The sequence below is a fragment of the Pleurodeles waltl genome, chromosome 4_1, assembly GCF_031143425.1.
Source record: "Pleurodeles waltl isolate 20211129_DDA chromosome 4_1, aPleWal1.hap1.20221129, whole genome shotgun sequence".
In the NCBI taxonomy this organism is placed as follows: domain Eukaryota; kingdom Metazoa; phylum Chordata; class Amphibia; order Caudata; family Salamandridae; genus Pleurodeles; species Pleurodeles waltl.
This window is the reverse complement of record NC_090442.1, coordinates 1,010,943,304-1,010,956,176: the sequence shown is the minus strand read 5'-3', so window position 1 is coordinate 1,010,956,176 and position 12,873 is coordinate 1,010,943,304.

Genomic DNA, 12,873 nt, shown 5'->3' with positions numbered 1-12,873 from the left:
TATTACGCCTTTAGTGGCCCTCTAGATCATCTGCTCTGATTTGGAGATTCCTCACACTGTGTTTAACCCAAGTTGTGTATCACTTGGGCTTGGAATTCCATCACAGTGGGCCTCATTATCACTAGCTTGAATTTATTCTCATTTACTCTCAGAGTATGGTCACCTCAAAGATGGTCCACAACTTGGTTTCGATTATTCTGTGCATCTCTTTTATCACCTGCTCCTGGAGTGCTACACCAGTGTATTCTTTGGGTTTGTCATTGTTGCTACAGTCTCCTTTTTGGGTGGATATTTACTCACCTTCCAGTGACCCGAAGGGGAGAGCCACACCTTGCCTACTTGTTTATAAATGGAAACTTGTAGGAAATTGGGTTACTGGTTGAGGGGGATGAAACCCAACTCCAGCAGCAACCACAATTTTTGTCAGGATGAAACACAAGAAAACCCCAAATTAACCTGTTCTTAACCCTCTGGTAGCTTAGCAGAAAACAGTCAGGCTTAACTCAGAGGCAAAGTGGAAAGTATTTATGTAGCACTTCAAAGAGTAATAAAGTGAAAATACAACACAAGAAAAATCCCATACTAATTTAGACAAATGGAGTAAATTTTAATAAACTATTTAAGACTAAAACAATAAAAATCCAGTCAGTAGAACCAGAGATATCCGGTTTTAAATATTTAAGTTTAAACACTGCTTAGGAGCACAAGCACCAACTGTGGTTATCTGGTTGCACGGGACCGGGACATGGTCACACATTCTGGCTAACAGGGATGGATTGCAGGCTGAATACAGGGACCAAGTTAGGTCTCCTGAACAAAGTACCTTAAATCCTAGTTGGAGAGCATTGTGAGATCCCACATTGAAAATGTGTGGTGCAGCGGCGGTTCTGAGGTCTGCATAGGTGCGCAGAGATGTGTAATGCTGCATCGATTCTACACAAGAGATCACAACTAAGCTGGCAGGGCAGCTTCAGGCCCACTTCCAAGGGTCTAGGACTGGGGTAGCACCACTTGGGGAGCAAGGCTCACAGCAGACATAATCCAAGTGCTTGAAGCCTCTTCTGTCCCTGGGACTCTGATCAGGAGGCCAGCCAACTAGCCCTTGGAGTCGATCTGGTGGTCCTAGGTTGCAGATGCCAATTCAGTCCTTCTTACTCAGGAAGCAGGGCAGTAGGGTGGCAGAGCAGCACAGCAGTCCTTCCGAGTATTTTATAGGTCTAGAGGTGTACGTAAGAGTTGGGTCTGTGGGTCCAATATTTATACTTGGTGGCAGCTTTAGAGAAGGAGAAGGTTTCCATCCCTTTCCTGGTGTGGTCTCTCAGTCACTCACTGCTTCTCAGTGCAAGGGAACCAACAAGCAGCTCTTACCATGAGCCACTGCTCACTTTTGAATTGTCCCACACCAGAGTCGAGAGGCCCACAGTCGGATTCTGGCACAGATGCAGAGGTTATCTGTTGAGTGCTGTTCACACTCCAGCTGGGTAATGCTTTAGTTCACCATCTCATCTTCCCACCCAGGATCTCTTTGATTCCACAGTCCAATAGCCTGCGACAACAATAAGGTGATGGTTGGAATGCTGGAATTATTCTCAAATCAAATCAGTACTGACCTTGCTGCTCATGGGAACAGTCATGGGAACAGTCCTCCCAGAATGCCAAACAAGACCCCCCCAAAAGAGACCACAAGCAACCCAAATTGGTTTCGACTTACTTAGGTCTCATCAGTGAGGTACAACTTGAGTACTATGGCACAGTGAGCACAGAACCCATGTCTGGACATACACGTCGCACTTGGGAAGAAAACAGCAGCAACAACAAGGTCCTGGATGGAATAGATGAATTAATTTCAGCCACTAGCAATCACTCTGCCTGCATTCCAGTCTGTCGTTTTTTCACTGACCATGCCACTCTAGACAAAGGACCTCTTTATTCAAATCAGTATCAACCCTTCTCCTCACGGGAACAGTCTGTCCTGAACTACCAAGATGTCCTTCCAGAAGGAGATCACAAGTTACCCCTGACTGGTTTCAACCTACTTACAACTCATCAGTGAGGCACAGCTGGAGTCCTATGCCACAGTGAGTATGGTAGTCATGTCTCGGAATACCCTTTTGCACTTATGGTGTAAACTGAAACTACAAGAAGGTGTTCTCCTGGCACCACCTTGGGTTTGCTTTTCTGATCAGCAGGCCCAGGAAGTATCTGTCAATATCTGCCAAACTCATCCGTTCAGTTTTCCTTTGCCGGTGTGGGAGAAGAGCAATGGTGAGCTTCAGAAAAATGCTGTTTCCTCAGTACTTGTCTAGACTTTAGAAGGAATAGGACCTTGTTGCCTGGAGAGACAGATTAGTGAGCCTTATGTCAAGGTGCCCCATTCCAATACAAGTTGATCAGGAAATTAAAATATCCTGATTTTTTCTCTAAATCTTAGTTGGCATATTTGAATAATACAGATAATTTCCCCGAAAGTGTTATAATTATATGAAATCTTCACAAAACATTGAAATCCCCCTATAACATGGGAGATGATGATTGATTAATTATTATACATTTTATAGAACGTGAAAATACCTGTAGGTGTCCTAGTGCTTATACCTGTAAGACACCATGCAAAGAAATTATTAGAAAAGATAGGTTGTCAGAAATGTACAGAATCTAAGCAGAATTGTTTTCGAATTAATCAACAGAGGAAAGCTATTTCAGGCCTGACCAGTAATCACAAAGACGTCCTCCAAGGCGAGATGTGTGATACCTGGGAATAGAGACCATGTACGAAGTCGAAGAACAAAGTAATCCAGGAGGGTGAGGTGATACCTGGAGAACATTTGAGACATATAGTTCTTGCGAGTAGCTCTGTGAAATAAGCAAAGCAACTTAAAAATACATCTCTTGTAAACAGCCAAAGCAGGTTTTTTAAATGTGTTGCAATACTGGGGTTTTTACGAATCTCCAAAACAAGTCTCGCGCCTTATTCTGGATGAGTTGTAACTTAAGCGTCAAATATAATGGAAGGCCCACAAACAGAGTGTTACAATAGTCCAATATGCTTATAATTAGATTGAATAAAAAATTGGCTTCAGTCTCTGGGGATGAGCAGCAATATTTTTCTTAAAATGTTGAAAAAGCAGGTTGCTGTAAGTTTAAGAATGTGGCAACCAACAGACAAATATAAGCCAAAAATAACGCTGAGATTGCAAACATTAGAGAAGTAGAGGTGAAATGTCCCCAGAGATTGATGCCACCAGGATGGAGACCAGCAAGAAAGGTTGCCAAATACCAAGATCAAAGTTGTTTTAGACTTGTGTCTTAGTGAATTGTCATCGATCGAGTTCACAATCACTACAAAACAACATTTAAAATGATCTTGGAGAGATTAAGACCACCTTCTAGATGTCGAACTATCTGCATGTCATCAGTGTAGGCATAGCATTAAAAGCCAAAAGAGGAGATCTAGTCGGCTGAGGGGCCTACATACAGGTTGAAAAAGTGGGGCTAACAGTAGACCCTTCCGGCACTCCATAACTTAGCGCTTTAAAAGGTAAGTGGAAGGGTGCAAGTGGAACAGCCTGTGACCTGGAGCTCAGGAAGGAACTGAACTAGGAACAAACATTGCCCTGAAGCCCTGCCAGGTGGAGCCAGTTGAAAAGGATATTGTGAGAGACTGTATCAAAAGCCGCAGACAAACCAAAGAGCGTGAGGGCCACAGAGCCCCCAGAATCCAGGACCATTCTAATGTTGATGCTGGTGGCAATCAGCAAGATATCAGCACTCCTGGCCGGCCTGAAGGAGTTGAGTAAGGAATTATTTCAATATTCTTTTTAAAATTCAATATTATTTTCAACATGATAGGACAGCAGAAAATTAACCCAGCTGAACTCAGCACTGCAGTATCTTGCTGATTCTGGGGGAGAAGGGAGATACAACTGTAATTTGCAAACCTCCAGGAATCAATGTAAGTTCTTCAAATGTGAAACGACTAATGCAGTTTTGTAAAAAGTCAGGATCTAGCTCAACATTAAGGACTTATTGCAGATAGATGTGATTATATGCAGCTTTTAGGGGTTCCTTCAGAAAGTAACTTATTTTTCCTGTTGATCATTATTTCTCTCAAGAAAAAAACCTCCAGCTAATTGTCCACCCTGAGACGTTAGAGAATGCAAAACAGCAAGAGCAAACTTGCCTTTTTCAGGCAGACGTTTTAAATGTTGAAAACATTTTTTGATACTGCTTCATGCCTCTGGAATAAAGGTTGTTGTGCAACCAGCCTTTCTACGGGATCTTCTGCTGTGTGCATGTGCTCGGACAACATGGGCCCTTTGTGAAACATCAGACCTTTGCACGAAGCTGAAATTCAAGCAATATTTTCTTCGTTATTTTCAATATTTTACCAAAATGGTCCCAAAGTAGTTTATGTGAGCAGGAGAAGCTTCAAGTCCTTCTGCAACCCCCTCTGTCTACTCCTTTCATCAATAAACTATGTCCTCCGTCACTACAGTAGCACTGGATGAAAAGTGTCTTTCTCATATGCCTCTTCGCTTGGAGGATGCAGAACGTGCAACGTAAGTTCAGGTTAGTAGAACTCAAGGACAAACGTGCATTTAAGGCATAACATTTTTAGGAACTGAAAATAGCTTCTTTGGTCTAGTGAGATACCTAGGTTGCAGAAAAATGAAGAGAATTAATAATCATTTCAGGGGGAGGGGGTTTTGCAAGATTTGCCACTTTGGTGTTGGGGTCATAAGGAAATATTACCACGTGACCAACAACAATATGGCTGATTCACAAAAGTATTTATAAGTATGTAAAGCAATGCTACAGAAGCACTAGTGCTCTTATCTACCTCTGTGAATTGACCCCAAAACAGCAAACCCTCTACTACTAAATGCCCAAAGTGGTAAATGTAGATTTATGTAGCGCAGCTTATCACTTGTACGGGTCTCAAGGCACTGTCCATGGGCACGGGGAGATTAAGTGATTTGTCTATAATCATAGGACGTTTCATTGACGCGCAAACCTGTATCTCCGAATTCCGAGGCAATCGCTCTGACCGCTGAGCTACAACCTCTCCCTGCAAAGCGGTCCCCTTCTTTTCTGTTTGTTATAATTGTATATGAATATTCCCATTTTAATCACATTTCAGATGTTTGGGGCAAATTCAAAATGGCGTATATCAGTACCATAAGAGTACTACTTGAAGTCCTCCAGAATGCCTTTACGATTAGGCCTAATGTTCCCTGAGAAGAGGCTAACCAGGGTCAAATGGGTCATACTACTGCAAAAAACAAAACACCGGAGGCGTTACATTACAGTGACAAAGCAAACAGTGAAAGGATCTGTGAATAAAAAATCATATTAGTGTAACTGTAACCACCAAGGAGTCAAAGAGAGAGGGGATCAAAGTAGCTGTAAGCAGTTGGTACAAAAAGTGCAGTTTTCAGGATTGTTGTACTTTTATGCAGAAGCAAACACAAGTGAACAAAAGCCGTAACCACCTAGTGTGAAACAGAAATCAGAAGTCTCTGGTTAGCATGGCCTTCAGCTGTGATGTCTTGGTACATGCTTAGTTCTCACAACAGGGTTGTTGGAGTGATGCAGCCTCAAGCAGAACAAAGCAGCCAGGGTATTCGGGGATAGCAATGTCACCAGCAGTGCGTCCTCTGCAGTGGCCTGTTCCAAAGTCTACTTGACCCTTCTCACGCTCTTACCAGGTAGACAATGTCACACTGATTGCACTTATTCTCTGGGGAACATAGAGAGATCAGGGCAAACTCTAATCACCATATTTAGCAATCTATGATTGGTCTGGATCCGGCTCAGATGATTAGTCTTGGTGACCGGACTGAGGCCTTGCGGTTCCAAATAGAGCCCTAGGTTGGTGGTGCTCTGCTTGGGAGCTAGTACAATGGGGCTCGCCCATTGACTCTGTGACTACCCTGACCCTTTCAGGCCCAGTATCCTTGCCACCTCTTCCTTGATCTGGTCTAGGACCAATCAACTCAAATTCCCCTTCACAAGAAGAAGTAACTTCATGCATAAAGGCCAGTGTTAGACCTGCTGTTTGCAGGAGCAGGCTTGAAAAATGTCTCACTGTGATTGACAAAGGTTCCTATGGAAATACTTTGAGGTATACTTTAAACTTTGACTGAAACTATAAATAGTCACCACATAATGAGCAACATCATCTTAGTATCAAACATTACTTAAAGCGCTTATAGCCTAAAATGGGCATTTGATTATGTAAGTTATTTTATATGTCTACTTAATCCATAAGTATTGCTCGAAATACAGAAAAAGAAAATACTACAGAGCACATGAAAGGTGACAGATGAGATGGATTAGAGTGATAAATGGAAATTATTAGGGGGACAATGGCTGTATAATACATTTACATCAAGGACAGTTGTATAATGACACATAATTCCGTAGCACAAGACACACACACATATATATATATATATATATATATATATATATATATATATATAAATATATATATATATATAAACACTGCTCATATCCAGAGATCAAAGATGTTACGGACACCTCCTCAATGCAAAGTGTAGTTTATTCACCCAATTAGTCCAACCAACGCGTTTTAGCCATAGCCTTAATCACAGTAGTTCACCATGAAATTGACATGGTATATACAAATAAGTGACACCAACATAGAAAACGGACTGCAGTGAGGAAATACTAGTAATACTCAAAACAGTTGCCATCTTAACAGTGCAGTATCTTCTAATAGCCTGTTCACCACTAGAATGACTGACAGTTGAAACATTGTACAAAATCAATTATTGTTAGCTCAGTAGGCTGGTAACGATGATAGCACCAATAAAAAAGTAGGCGACATTAAAGGGTTCTTTTGCTGCAGGCACCTGAAAGCATGCACCAACAAAGCTAATTGCAAAAGCCTCAGTGTACCGACCACCAGTAGGACACATCTTATTACAGGGAACTACATCTGTAACACTACATGCAGTGCTTATTGCCTGATCTGTCCATGCAATAAACGGTATATTGGCAGTACCATTCATAAACGTACTATCAGATACAATGACCCTCAGTATCCAGATACTTTTTTGAATTGCACTTTGGCAATGAAAATGTATTGAAATTTGTTGTCATTGATGACATCACCCTGGATATAAGCGGGGGTGACAGAGAAAACAGATTGCAGGTATTAGATTCACGTTATGTTGTAGACTTTTGAAACATTAGTGCCAGGAGGCCTTAATTTGAGTGAGAAAATGGCAGTACATCTATATTAGTCTGCAACTGTTTTTTGTTTACTGCCTTTCTTTTTTTTCTTCTGTGACTTCTAACTTTGTATCTGTACAGTGAAGTATATGTCTATCTTTATGCATTTGACTTGTATATATAAGATTTTAATCATTGGTTGTTTTGTTTTTGTTACATAGGGAGTTGCTGCACATTTAGGGTTTGGAGCACAGCTATGTCCTGCACTCTGTCACCGTTTGTAGTATGGCTGCTAGCCCACATGGGCAGGACCTCGAAGTAATGCCACGAATCACGCCTGTCATATTTTTGACTAATCACACACAGCTGCTTGACCCACACCTGCGGATGCCATATGTAGTACAGACAATTGCCCAGTTGGGCGAGATCAACTGGATTGCCTCTATGGTCAAATTGCATAGTTGAGACTAGCCCCTACTGTGACTGTGTTATTTACTTGGGACACATATTGGAGTGAGCACTTCTGTTTTTCAATTTAAATGTACAGTTAATGAGCAGGTACAGATAGACACTCACTATTTATTTTATCTACTATAGAATTGTGCATTTTATTTTCACCCAGCGAGATGCTCATCTTACTTTACACATTTGTAGTAGGGTCACTTAGGTGTCTAAATGCCGGCATGCGCTGCCTACACACCAGAGGTTTAGGGCAGCTTTGGGACAGTGCACATGGACGGCCGCCCACAGCAGCCACAATGCACTGGCATGAGGAATGTCACAGCAACACACTACCATGCTATTAGTGCTTTGCAAGTAAGTCACTCGGGGCATATCGAAGAGTATGTACTGACACGTACCTGGCCGGGTACTTGTAATATAGGCTACTCACGGGTTTATTTGATAAGATCTATTTGAACAGTCTGTGATGATTTCTTCGGTGAAGCAGCATGTGCAATAAACAGTGCTAGTAATTTCTGGGGTGCGGTTGGTTGTTACCAGCCTACAGTGTTAACAATAATTGATTTTGTACAATGTTGCAACTGTCAGCCATTCTAGTGGTGAGCGTGCTATTAGAAGATACTATACTGTTAATATGGTGACTGTTTTGAGTATTGCTAGTATTCCCTCAGTGCAGTCCATTTTCAATGTTGGCATCACTTATTTGTATATACAAATTCAATTTAATGGGTGAACTACCGTGATCAAGGCTGGCCGAAACACGTTGGTTTAACTAATTGGGTGAATAAACTACACTTTGCATTGAGGCGGTGTCCATCACATCTTTGTTCGCTGGATGTGAGCAGTGTTATATGTGGGTTTCCGGGACCAGATACGGACCGCCGCATTAGGTGCCCTAAAACTCCACAGCTTGTTGGACATCATATATATATTGTGAGTGTTTGTGTATATATATATGTGTGTATATATATATATATATATATATAAATATATATACACTCACACAATCCATAAAAAGACATAATCCATGTGTAGGTTACACTGTTTGACAAATCCAGGTTCTGAGGTATATAGCGCAACCCCATTGCTAACGTTGAAAATGTCTCAGCACTCCATTTTCTTTGCTGAGCAGGAGGCAGATCTGGGGAGAGATTTACTCCCTGAAGTGAGCCATGTTGATGTCCCGCTATAGTAAGTCAGAGAATAGCCCACCATCATCCTTGTCTTTGTCTCCGGCTCTGTGAATTGCTGCCATTTCCACATGATGTTGGCATGGCTTCAGTCTGTTGATATGATGCACCCACTGTGATTCACAATCGGCTCCCTGGAAAGCAAATTATTGAATTTACTAACTTTTTGAGAACAGTGAAGGGTTCAATTCATTTGTACTCAAGAGTCTTAGAACGTATAGCTTTCTTTATCAGGACATGAGATTCTTTTGGTAGTCAGTCAGTGTCACGTTCTTGCCATACGATTCCTACAGCAGTGCTTTGCTTGTCAGAAGGGTACTTTTTACTTTGTGCATCTTACACCAAAGTCAAGCACACATGCGTTGTTAATCACAGATTTCCTTCCCAAACCTCCTTCACCAAAGTAGGCAGACCCCGCAATAGATGACTGTACAAATGTTCATAGGGGCTAAAGTCCACTCCCCTGGATGGCACTTTCTAATATGGAAAAAGTAAGCATGTCAGGTGGATGTTCATTTCCTCCTTAGGAGTAGCTCCAATGCACCCACCATGTTTTGAGACTTTTGTTAAATCTCATAATATGTTTATTGATGTGGGGATGGGTGAGGTGGAACATTTATAGATTGCATCGGCATCATCTCACATAGCTTCATGTAGTTTGATATAAAGTTTGTGTCATGGTCAGAAACCTCTTCTATATGGGAAACTACCTGTGAATAGATGCCAACCAAGCCTTGGCTACGACAGGAGCTTTGTGGGACAAATGCATTCATAAGTTCTAATGCACCTGGGTGACTACCAGCCTCTTTCTGGTGGTCGCAGGTTCTATATCTGAGGGCTATAGAGTAGCCATACTCATACACAAGTGAGAAGCAACCAGTGACCAGCCCTTGGACTGCTTTTCCAGTATAAGGCACTCTGAATGAACCTTTGGAAGCTTACTTAGTTGGGTCATCAACATTAAACAACCTTTGAAACTTTTTCAGTCTCGGATTGTCTACTCCCTGTTCTGCTGCTGATTGCATTGCCTTCTGCACTGGAGAAATAGACAGCTCATACTATGGCACAGAGGCTTCTTCTATACCCAGACCTTCCTCAAATGTGTCTGTGTCTCTGAATGGTAGTATTCTCTGAGAGATTTCGATTTCCCTCAAGCTTGTGTGTGGCCTGTGCTCTAGTTAGCATGGCCTTTGTCGGACCACAACTTCTAAGTCATTCCCAGCAGGAAATCCATACAGAAGCCAACTAGGACTTGCTTTGTCTCGCCACCTATCTTCAGTTCAGCATTGGTCACCTGGAAGTCTGCGTCATCTTGGTGACCAAGAACCTGAAACATTCTCCACTTATGGACCCCTGCAACAAAATACTCCAGTAAAAATCTTGAATGGGTCTACTGCATGTTCAGCAACCATAGTTCGACTGGAACCGCTGTCTAACAAACCACTCACCTTGGTGTCTTGTACTTAAGTAGGTTAAAGGTAATCTTTTATGAGGCATTTGAGGTCTGATAGCTTGCTTCCCCTCCTAGACATCCACAGACACTAACACAACTTCTAAGGGGCAACTGGAGCTTCTCTCATACAAACTGAAAAGTAGATTAGATACTTCTTGTGTTAGGGCTAACCTTATTATACTTGATGAGTACTTTTGCCCCATCATTGAAAGAGATATGCCTGGATTTAGTCAAAGCAGCCTCTCCATTTTCATCCCCATCCTTGTGAACCCTCTTGAAAAAGCTAGTCCCTTTTGGCATTTTACCTTCTGGAGTAAACTGGGATTTACTGTAGCCATTTTCTGAAGTTTGGGATTGTTGCAAAATAATCTCATCACTTGACTGCCTTGCTGTTTCTGTCTTGCCTCATTCATGACCCACTAGTCAATGCTATGGGAGTCAGCAAAATATGTTTCAACTGTACTGGGTTAATACCCAACTCTTGCTATTAAAGCAGCATATTAAACAGCCCCTTGTGTTGCACCTTCTTCCTAGTCGCCAACCATCCCAGAAGTATATGAATGCCATGTATTCGTTTCTAGGCATTCACAATCAGTACTTTCTCTGCACTTTTAAATATTTTGTTATAAGGTGCAGGGGACAGTCCAAATCTTCAAATGATTGCAGTCTATTGTCTTTAACTTTTCTCTTGGACGTCCCTTGACTTTTGTGTTGCTGCATGCATCCCCTGTCAACCTTTACTAAAGCTTAACTGAAGTTTGTTTCAGACCTCTACCCCTGTCATAAATGGGCAGAAGCTTAAATAAGGATCAAAAAGGAATGTCCCTCAATGGCCTGATCTGTAACAAGATCTATCAGGCCCTGGCAGTAATAACCTTGAGTAATAACCCCAGGCTTCAATAAAAATAAATAGCCCCAGCTTTGGGAACGTTAATACACTCATCAGGTACTAATGACTATTAATGGGCCTTCACTATGAATATTAATGGATTGTCTAAGGAATTAATAAGCAGAAATGGCTATAACTACCCTTCACATATCCATTCATTAATGATCACTAATATTAACAGGCTTTAAAGACCATCTATGGCTCCTCGCAGTGCCTATCCATAAGCCAAGTCAGTAAGAAATCTCATTGTTCCCAGATAGTGATAAGCATAAATGAACCCAGGAGAAAGAGAGATTTAAAGTCCTCATGCAATAATGAGCATTATTGTTCTAATGTGCTAGTCAGCATTCGCAGTGAATATCCATGAGCCCGGTTATTATGGAAATTGAGTGTCCCCAGGCATTATTAAGCACTAATCAATTTTAATGGGCCCTCCTGGCAATGAGTATTAGTGTTCCCAAGCCCTAATGCCCTTTAATGTCCACAGGCTTTAATAAGGGTTAGTGGACTTAGAAATAAAGAGTATCATTATGCTTAGGCATTGAGAAGCATTTATATTAGCCCCAGGCAATAATGAATGTCAAGATCCGAAGACAAGAATGGTATTTGTAGTTTTTAAATGAAGAGAAAATATGTTTTGGTTTTTTTTAATCTCTGTCGGTGTTTGTAAGTAATGGGTAAAAACAATTCAATCTCTGTTGGAAGTACTAAACTACTCCAAGTTTTTAATTGTGGCTTAGTTCGGCACCTCTTAAAATGTTTGTTTTTTTAAAGCTCAAAACAACAGTATTTTTTAGTTCCTCCCAGGGTTTGCCACTACCCTGATAGGCCAACAAAAGTTGTTTTGTCCTTTATTTTAAAACTATTAATACTCCTTGTGGAGCAGACACCATGCAGAACAGTATATCCAATTTCCCTTTCTGATTTAAGCATCAAGATGTAAAGCTCACATTTTTCTATATTTCCTAACTTTGCCAAAATGCCATGAGTGTTAGTGGTGCTTCTCACTGCCCATCTTGCTAAAGGAGGTTTTGCTTGTGCTGTGCTTGTGAAATATACTGTATTTAATATAATTGTTAAGAGGAGCTTACATCCTTCCGGTATTCCTTGTTTTTCATTGGTTGCTGTGCTTGCCACTTACTTTTTCTCCATTTCTATTGGCTGTAGCATATTTCCTGTACTTACCAATGAGTGTGTTTGCTCTTATCAATTTTCCATTGACCAAGTACTGTTTCCGTCCAGTTTTGTGGAACTATTTTTTATGTGTGTAGATGCTGTAGGAAAAATCTCAGTCGGAATGTTTTTCCATAAAATTTGTATTGAAGTGAAACTTTGCAACAGCGAAATCTTCAGAACTTCTTGAAGTTGTGGCGTTTTGCTGTTCATGTTGAACTTGGCGTTCGAAATTCTAATTTTACACAACCCTGATTTTGAGATCAGTGGCAGAAGTCCAATGCGAGGAGACGAGCAGCTACAGCCATCTTTACAGAGTTCAGCACCGCCTTTCACAATTGGGACTTGTTACTGTGTCCCTTTCTCAAAGTTCCAAGTCACCCCCAATCCGGGCTTCCCCACCGCAGGGCCTCCATCTTTGCCCACGTCTCCTCACCTCCATTTCACACGCGACCTCAACATTGGTCCATTATCAGCAGGGCCTCTAAACCGAAGCTTTGCTCACT